Source organism: Pan troglodytes, chromosome 6 (genome assembly GCF_028858775.2).
Source record: "Pan troglodytes isolate AG18354 chromosome 6, NHGRI_mPanTro3-v2.0_pri, whole genome shotgun sequence".
NCBI classification, from domain to species: Eukaryota; Metazoa; Chordata; class Mammalia; order Primates; family Hominidae; genus Pan; species Pan troglodytes.
The window spans coordinates 72359270-72368420 of record NC_072404.2 but is presented as its reverse complement, the minus strand read 5'-3'; the positions used below and the strand labels follow the sequence as shown (position 1 = coordinate 72368420).

The following is a 9151-nucleotide window of genomic DNA, read 5'->3' as shown; positions in this document are numbered from 1 at the left end:
ATTGGACAACCATCAGTAAAATGTATATATCTGGTATAAACAACCTTTTTCCGCAAATTGAATTCTGCATTTTTCTCTTTCCTGATATATATGAGATGCACAAGTATGTTTTTCTCCTGTACGGGCATAAAGAGGTGATTGTCATTTGTATTATCTGCTAAAAGCTTGTGGCAGCTCATGGTATTATTGACCACATGTTCTAATGTCTTTTTGCAGAATTAAATATTATATTGTAGTGTCAATTTAACCTTTAGATGTGTGTTAAATCTCTAGATATATTGTAATTAGATTGATATTTTTTTTTTGAGACAGAGTCTCCCTCCATTGCCCAGGCTGGTGTGCAATGGGGTGATCTTGGCTCACTGCAACCTCCACCTCCAAAGTTCAAATGATTCTCCTGCCTCAGCCTCTCAAGTAGCTGCGATTACAGGCACCTGCCACCACACCCAGGTGTGTGTGTGTATGTGTGTGTGTGTGTGTGTGTGTGTGTATTTTTAGTAGAGATGGGGTTTTGCCATGTTGGCCAGCCTGTTCTCAAACTCCTGACCTCAGGTGATCCACCCACCTCGGCCTTCCAAAGTGCTGGGATTATAGGTGTGAGCCACCATGCCCGGCGTAATTAAATTGATTTTTTTGTAACGGTGATTGTCCTGGTAAATCAATATAAAATAAAAATTATACACCTTTAAAAGATAGTTATTTATAATTGCTTAGAGTTTACCTGGTCAGCTGAGGCCTATCTTCTTCAAGACTTTGCTGAAATTGCACCTGCTCAGTTACAGTCTCTCTGTACAGTCAGAAAAATAATCCTGACTGAGAATGGCTAAGAAAAGAATGAAAAAATTTTGGCAGAGGAATCCTACATGTAAAGAAACAGAGTTGTGGAAAAGAAAATAATGTTCAGAGATGTGTTTTACTGCAGTTATTTTTTATTTTCATTTTATTTATTTATTTATTTTTTGAGACTGAGTCTTGCTCTGTCACTCAGGCTGGAGTGCTATCTTGGCTCACTGCAACCTCTACCTCCTGGGTTCAACCGATTCTCCTGCCTCAGCCTCCTGAGTAGCTGGGACTACAGATGCACGCCACCACGCCTGGCTAATTTTTGTATTTTTAGAGAAACAGGGTTTCACCATATTGGCCAGGCTAGTCTCGAAATCCTGACCTCACGATCTGCCTGCTTCTGTCTCCCAAAGTGCTGGGATTATAGGCATGAGCCACTGTGCCAGGCCCGTAGTTATTCTTTAAAAAAAATAAATGCTTAGGCCGGGTACAGTGGCTCAAGCTGTCTCTAAATAAATAAATAAATAAATAAATAAATGCTTCAAAGTCAAATCAAATTTATGTACTTAATTGAAAAATTGCAAATATAGTGGTGAATGAAATTAAAGGTTTGTGTCTTCACAGAGTGACAAGGGAGCCAGTATACTGTAGGGTTTAGAAAATAAGGATAATTAGATAATAAATAATCCCTCATATAAATCAGGTAGTATAAGTTGCTACTACATTCTGGAAGAAGGCTTGCCAATGCCTACACAAGCTGAAGATACAAATATATTTCAATTGTATTTGTGGTTATAAAGTGGCATCATTTGTCTGGGGTAATACCCCAGGTTCCTTGCCTCATGCCAAGGAAATCAAGGACACGGACATGCAAGGAGTGAGTTTAAGAGGGAAATTTTAATAAACAAGAGAGAAAAGCCCCCTCATGCAGAAGCAGAGGGTTCTGAACAGATCTCTTCATTCATGGCAAGATGCATTTGGTTTTATAGATGTGCTTGAGGAGGTGGTGTCTGATTTACATAGGGCACAGAGGATTTGTTGGACCAGGTGTGCCAATTACTTAGTGTGTGAAGAAGCTTGCCATAGCACCCTAATCTTTTAATATGCAGATGAATTCTCTACCTGGTGGGTGCCATGTTACCTATTCTCTGACTTCACACATGATGACAAAGAAAGAGGAAGATCATATCTTTCTTCATCTTCTATCTGCATCCTCCTCTTCTGTGAATAAATTTAAAAAGAGATGCCAAGAAGACACATCTGTTTCCTATTCACACATCACTTCAACTCACTATCAGTCAATGTAAGTAGAGCTGATTGATTATAGCAATTTCCTGGCAGGACACTTCTCAGCAATAAATAACACACTGAAAGAAAAGTATAGGCCGGGTGCAGTGGCTCATGCCTGTAATCCCAGCACTTTGGGAGGCCAAGGTGGGCGGATCATGAGGTCAGGAATTCAAGACCAGCCTGGCCAACATAGTGAAACCCCATCTCCACTGAAAATACAAAAAAAAAAAAAAAAAAAAAAAAAAATCAGTTGGGTATGGTGGCAAGCACCTGTAGTCCCAGCTACTTGGGAGGCTGAGGCAGGAGAATTGCTTGAACCCAGGAGGCGGAGGTTGCAGGGAGCTGAGATCATGCCACTGCACTCCAGCCTTGGCAATACAGTGAGGTTCTGTCTCAAAAAAAAAAAAAAGAAAAGTATAGATTTTTCATAAAAAGCTAATGTATTTTTAGCGAAGTAAGCATATGCATCAATAACAAAATGCTTCCTGCCAGGCACGGTGGCTCCTGCCTGTAATCCCAGCACTTTGGGAGGCCAAGACAGACGGATCACCTGAGGTCAGGAGTTCGAGACCAGCCTGGCCAACATGGTGAAACCTCGTCTCTACTAAAAATACAAAAATTAGCTGGGTGTGGTGGCACCACCTGTAGTCCCAGCTACTCGGGAGGCTGAGGCAGGAGAATGGCTGCAACCCAGTAGGCAGAGGCTGCAGTGAACCAAAATTGCACCACTGCACTCAAGCCTGGGCAACACAACGAGACTTTGTCTCAGAAATAAATAAATAAATAAAAATAAAATGCTTGTGGTAAAATATAGATTCATTTTGTTGATTTCTATTGAGCTCAGGTAATATTTGACCAAAAGCTAGCAAATATGCCACAGAAAAAGGAATATTTTAAATAAGAATATGGTGAATGAAGTTATCCTATCAATAGAAGTAAAAATATTGGCCAGGTGCGGTGGCTCACACCTGTAATCCCAGCACTTTGGGAAGCTGAGGCGTGTGGATCATGAGGTCAGAAGTTCTAAGACCAGCTTGGCCAAGATGGTGAAACCCTGTCTCTACTAAAAACTACAAAAATTAGCTGGGCACAGTGGCAGGCAACTGTCATCCCAGCAACTCAGGAGTCTGAGTCAGGAGAATCACTTGAACCCGGGTGGCTGAGGTTGCAGTGAGATACTGTGCCACTGCACTCCAGCCTGGGTGACAGAGTGAGACTCAGTCTCAAAAAAAAAAAAAGAAGTAACAATATTATAACCTCATACTAATAGTCTCATCTATAGTTATACAACATCAAATGCTTCTTTTTATTAAAAAGTATATTTCATATGATTATTCAATGTATATCACCCCCCTTCATTATTTCAATGCCTTCTCCACTTTATATCCCTGCAAAACAGGCCAGCTGTTTCTAGGAAAGCACATGGTGCTATTGCTATTTTAATGATGATATTGGAGAGCACTTGTTTGGGTGGTAATTCCATGGCAAACACTGCTATTTGGCCCAAAGTACTGGTTTTCTATTCTTCTCTAAATTTACGGATAAAATAAAATTCTTAGCTAAGAAGACTTTATCTTATTCAAGTACGTATTATGGAATTTTGTTGACATTTAAGTGTCTCTGACTTACCTGGAATATTGAAATTTCCCATGAATTCAAATTGAACACTGTAAAGAAACAATCCTTTACTAAAAGCGTTTTTGAGGCACAGTAAGATTCATAAAATTTCTTTATAATATGGAAAAAATTGTGTTAATGATGTTCCTAGTAATCCCTCTGAACACAGCATTCTCAATTCTCAGTATTCACCCTGAATCACTCAGGGAAAATTGGTATCTCTGCAAGCAGGCAGAAGAAGGTGCTGAGTAGAGGTGCATCACATTGCACATAAATGCTGTCCACATGCACCTATTAGAGTCTTAATTTAATGGACTGTTATTTGCATGGCTAGATACTTACTAAATCTAGTCATATTATTTTTGGCAGCTAACGGTATCTGTTACCCATTAATTTTTTTTTTTTTTTTTGAGACAGAGTCTTGCTCTGTCACCCAGGCTGGGGTGCAATGGCATAATCTTGGTTCACTGCAACCTCTGCCTCCCAGATTCAAGCCATTCTCCTGCCTTAGCCTCTCAGGCAGCTGGGACTACAGGCATGCGCCACCACACCCGGCTAATTTTTTTGTATTTTTAGTAGAGATGGCATTTCACCATGCTGGCCAGGCTGGTCTCAAACTCCTGAGCTCAAGTGATCCGCCTGCCTTGGCCTTCCAAAGTGCTGGGATTACAGACGTGAGCCACTACACTTGGCCACCCATTAATTTTATACAATTATTTCCCTGGCTGAAAAATTAATCCTTTCCTAATTTACTCTACATAGAGAGATTAGATTTGCAATCTTCAATCTTTTAATGTTAAAGCAAATCAGAGAAGAGCAGTGTATGTATATAGAATGCATTCTTCTGCCTAACTTCAAAATTCTTCTTATATTTTCTTGGATACCCTAGGAAGCCACCTAAAGAATATGCCTGTCAAATCCTTTAGCCAGGAGTTTAGATTTCATAAGGTCAATAACTTAATGATTGAGCAAAGCCAAAATCTTGTCTTTGCTTCTTCTTAGCAATCTGAGCATTTCAAAAAGCATGGCAATTATGCCAAGCCTTTGAAAAGATGTGGTTTTGATTAATTTTATCCCATTTCAAATGTTTTCTCTAATTGTTACTTTTATTATGTTACTCTAAGAGCAAATATCTACGTAACTGTTCATACATTAAAGAAATATTCATGGCTGGGTGCGGTGGCTCACGCCTGTAATTCCAGCATTTTGGGAGGCCGAGGTGGGTGGATCACTTAAGGTCAGGAGTTCGAGACCTGCCTGGCCAACATGGTGAAACCCCATGTCTACTAAAGTTACAAAAAACTAGCTGGGCATGGTGGTGTGTGCCTGTAATCCCAGCTACTCAGGAGGCTGAGGCAAGAGAATCATTTGAACCCAGAAGGTGGAGGTTGCAGTGAGCCGAGATCGTGCCACTGCACTCCAGTCTGTGTGACAGGGCGAGACTCTGTCTCGAAAAATAAATAAATAAATAAATATTCATATTATGACCAGGTGCAGTGGCTCACACATGTAATCCCAGCACTTTGAGAGGCCGAGGTGAACAAATCACTTGAGGTCAGGAGTTCGAGACCAGCCTGGCAAACATGGTGAAACCTCATCTTTACTAAACATAAAAAAATTAGCCAGATGTGGCCAAAGCAGGGCTGAGGCTAGAGTGCAGAGCTGGCGAGCCACGGCTGGGGCCAGAGTAGGGAGCGCGGCATGGAGTTGCCACCCAGTGCAGGTGGCAGAGAGATCAGAACCCTCTTCCCCAAGCCAAGCGAACCTCGGCAGGGACCCGGGTTCAGGGGCGCGGCAGCGGCAACTGCAGTGGCTGGATGATGGCAGCACCCGCTGGAGCCGGGGCAGTGATTGCAGCCCCAGACAGGAGGCGCTGGCTGTGGTCGGTGCTGGCAGTGGCGCTGGGGCTCTTGACAGCTGGAGTATCAGCCTTGGAAGTATATTTACCAAAAGAAATCTTCGTGGCAAATGGTACACAAGGGAAGCTGACCTGCAAGTTCAAGTCTACTAATACGACTGGCGGGTTGACCTCAGTCTCCTGGAGCTTCCAGCCGAGGGGGCCGACACCACCGTGTCATTTTACCACTACTCCCAAGGGCAAGTGTACTTCGGGAATTATCCACCATTTAAAGACAGAATCAGCTGGGCTGGAGACCTTGACAAGAAAGATGCAACAATCAACATAGAAAATATGCAGTTTGTACACAATGGCACCTATATCTGTGATGCCAAAAACCCTCCTGACATTGTTGTCCAGCCTGGACACATTAGACTCTATGTCGTAGAAAAAGAGAGTTTGCCTGTGTTTCCAGTTTGGGTAGTGGTGGGCATAGTTACTGCTGTGGTCCTAGGTCTCACTCTGCTCATCAGCCTGATTCTGGCTGTCTTCTATAGAAGGTGAAACTCTAAATGGGATTACACTGGCTGCAGTACATCAGAGAGTTTATCACCAGTTAAGCAGGCTCGTCGGAAGTCCCCTTCTGACACTGAGGGTCTTGTAAAGAGTCTGCCTTCTGGATCTCACCAGGGCCCAGTCATATATGCACAGTTAGACCACTCTAGCGGACATCAGAGTGACAAGATTAACAAGTCAGAGTCTGTGGTGTATGTGGATATCCAGAAAAATTAAGTGAAGACCTAGAACATATCCTCAGCAAGAAACAAAACTAAACTGGACTCTTGTTCAGAAAATGTAGCCCATTACCACATGTAGCCTTGGAGACCCAGGCAAGGACAAGTACATGTGTACTTACAGAGGGAGAGAAATATGTCTACAAAGAATATGTATAAATATTCTACTTAATCTTCCTGATGTGGGAAGCCAATGTTGCATGATGAAAAGATGGTACGATTCTACATATGTACCCATGGTCTTGCTGTTTTTGTACTTTCTTTTCATGTCATTTAGAATTGGGAGATTTCAGAAACATTCCTTTCACCATCATTTAGAAATGGTTTGCCTTAGTGGACACAGTAGCAGATCCTGTAGTATTTCCTGTAGAATGGCCTTTTAACCTAAGGGCTTAATCAGTCTTAGCATTTATTGTAGTTGGAGGATGGAGATGCTATGATGGAAGCACACCCAGGGGGCCTTTAACACAGTAGCAGTACCATTTATTTGTTTGCAGCTTTAAAAAAATACCCATTGGCTCTGCCACTTGAAAACAACTTGAGAAGTTTTTTTGATGTTTTTCTCACTAAAATATGGGGCAATTGTTAGCCTTACATGTTGTAGACTTACTTTAAGTTGTACCCTTGAAATGTATCATATCAATTTCTGGATTCATAATAGCAAGATTAGCAAAGGATAAATGCTGAAGGTCACTTCATTCTGGATACCTTTGGATCAATACTGATTAAGTAGAAAATCCAAGCTTTGCTTGAGAACTATTGTAACGTCGAGAGTAAAAGGTATCGGTTTTATTCTTTGCTGATGTCCTTTCTGCTTGAAATAACAGTCCCCATACAGCTAAAGGAGAGGAGTTTCTTCTAAGTAGGCAAAAATGGGATCATTATATTGCCACTCTCCAATATCCAAGAGCTCGCTCTCTAGAGAATCACCTTTTGATTTTTTTTTTTTTTTGAGGTAGTCTCACTATGTTGCCCAGACTAGCCTTGAACTCTTGGGCTCAAGTGATTCTCCCTTCTCAGCCTCCCAAGTAGCTGGAACTATAGTTGCACCATGGCAGCTGGCAAGAATCACCTTTATAAAGCGTCAGTCATGCTTCCAGCAAGAGGCAGCATCAGTCATGGCTTTATAACAGCTTCATGGTGCCTCAAAGACTCTTGAGGTTAACGAGAGCCTAGATTAGACAGTTTGGCTGTCCTTCCGTAAAACTTGTTTTCTCCCATTCACTACTCCCCCACCCCACTTAAAATCTATGAGTTTTTACTTTTTACTGGGAATGGAAAGCATGGTGAAGATCATTAAACACTTACGTTGTCATTTCAAAAAAAAAAATTTGCCAGTTGTGGTGGTGTGAGCCTGTAGTCCTAGCTGCTCTGGAGGTTGAGGCAGGAGAATCACTTGAACCTGGGAGGTGGAGGTTGCAGTGAGCCGAGATGGTGCCACCGAACTCCAGCCTGGTTGATGAACTGAGACTCTGTCTCCAAACAAAAAAAAGGAATACATATACATTAAGATGTTTAAAGTTCAATATTGTATTAAAGTATAGTAAAATTCTCTAAAATCTAAAATTAACAGAAGATAAGTTCATCATCAAATTAATTATGTTTTCAAGATTTTTCTGTTGTGAAAATGAAAAATTAGATACGTTTTTCATGATAATTTTAATTCTAGGAGGGTACCTACTGGTCCCCATGGTATTTCTGTAATGAGTAGTGTAAAACTGGGTCACCAGAATGGTGAACACATGCTGATTTAATTAGAATAAGAATGAGTTCACCCTCACTGATGGTAGACTATCAATATCCCACAGGTTCATCATTCACTACGACTTACTAAATGTTGCTTCATAATGCCAGTGACCCCTTTCAACCAGATTGCCTCCTTCCTCCCATTGATGTGGTCATGTTGTGGTCTCCTCTGTTTATCTTAAGCTATCTCAGATCAGGTGAGTATTTATTGAATTAATGAGAACCCCCTCTTCTTTCCTCTGCCATGGAGAGGATCCATGGGATCCTCTTGTCCTCCCTACTGGAAGCAACATGTGGGAGACAGGAATGATGAAAAGATACAAGTATATTTCCTGCCATGTGGCCTCCATAAGCAGTTTAGCATGGCCCACCTGGAAGTCACTTACTTCCAGACCAGCAGGGGTGTTTTTCTCTGACGTGTCCTTTTCTTTGTTTGTTTTGTTTTGTTTTCTTTTTGAGACAAAGTCTCACTCTGTCGTCAGGCTGGAATGCAGTGGCACGATCTCGGCTTACCACAACTTCCACCTCCCGGGTTCAAGCAATTCTCCTGTCTCAGGCACCCGAATAGCTGAGACTACAGGCGCACGCCACCACGCCCAGCTAATTTTTGTATTTTTCATAGAGACAGTGTTTCACCATGTTGGCCAGGATGGTCTCCATCTCTTGACCTTATGATCCACCCGCCTAGGCCTCCAAAGGGCTAGGATTACAGGCGTGAGCCACTGTGACCAGGATGTGTCCCTTTCTTTTAAAAGCACCTCTGATTCAGTTTAGCCCAATCAAGATAATCTCTCTTTTGAGGAACACAAAGGCAACACATTAGTAACCTAATTTCATGAGTGATTTTCCTCCACAGTCACACTTTTTTTTTTTACACTTAACAAAAAAAGGATTATACACCAGGTGTGCAACAGACTGGGAATCCTGAGGATCATCTTAGAATTTTGCCTAGCCACCTGAATAGACTTTTAAAATAGTCTTTTACTTGCTTTTGTCATCTAAGCAAACAAAGATATCATCTGCAAATAATAATTAACCACTTTCCAATTTTATTCACTGAAATATTAACTAAATTATCCTTTTT

General features: G+C 41.5%; 1 pseudogene; it reads left to right on the top strand.

Moving 5' to 3' along the window:
* The first annotated feature begins 5510 nt into the window (after positions 1 to 5510).
* On the top strand, positions 5511 to 6455 carry LOC100609260 (myelin protein zero-like protein 1; annotated as a pseudogene).
* Positions 6456 to 9151: the final 2696 nt, after the last annotated feature.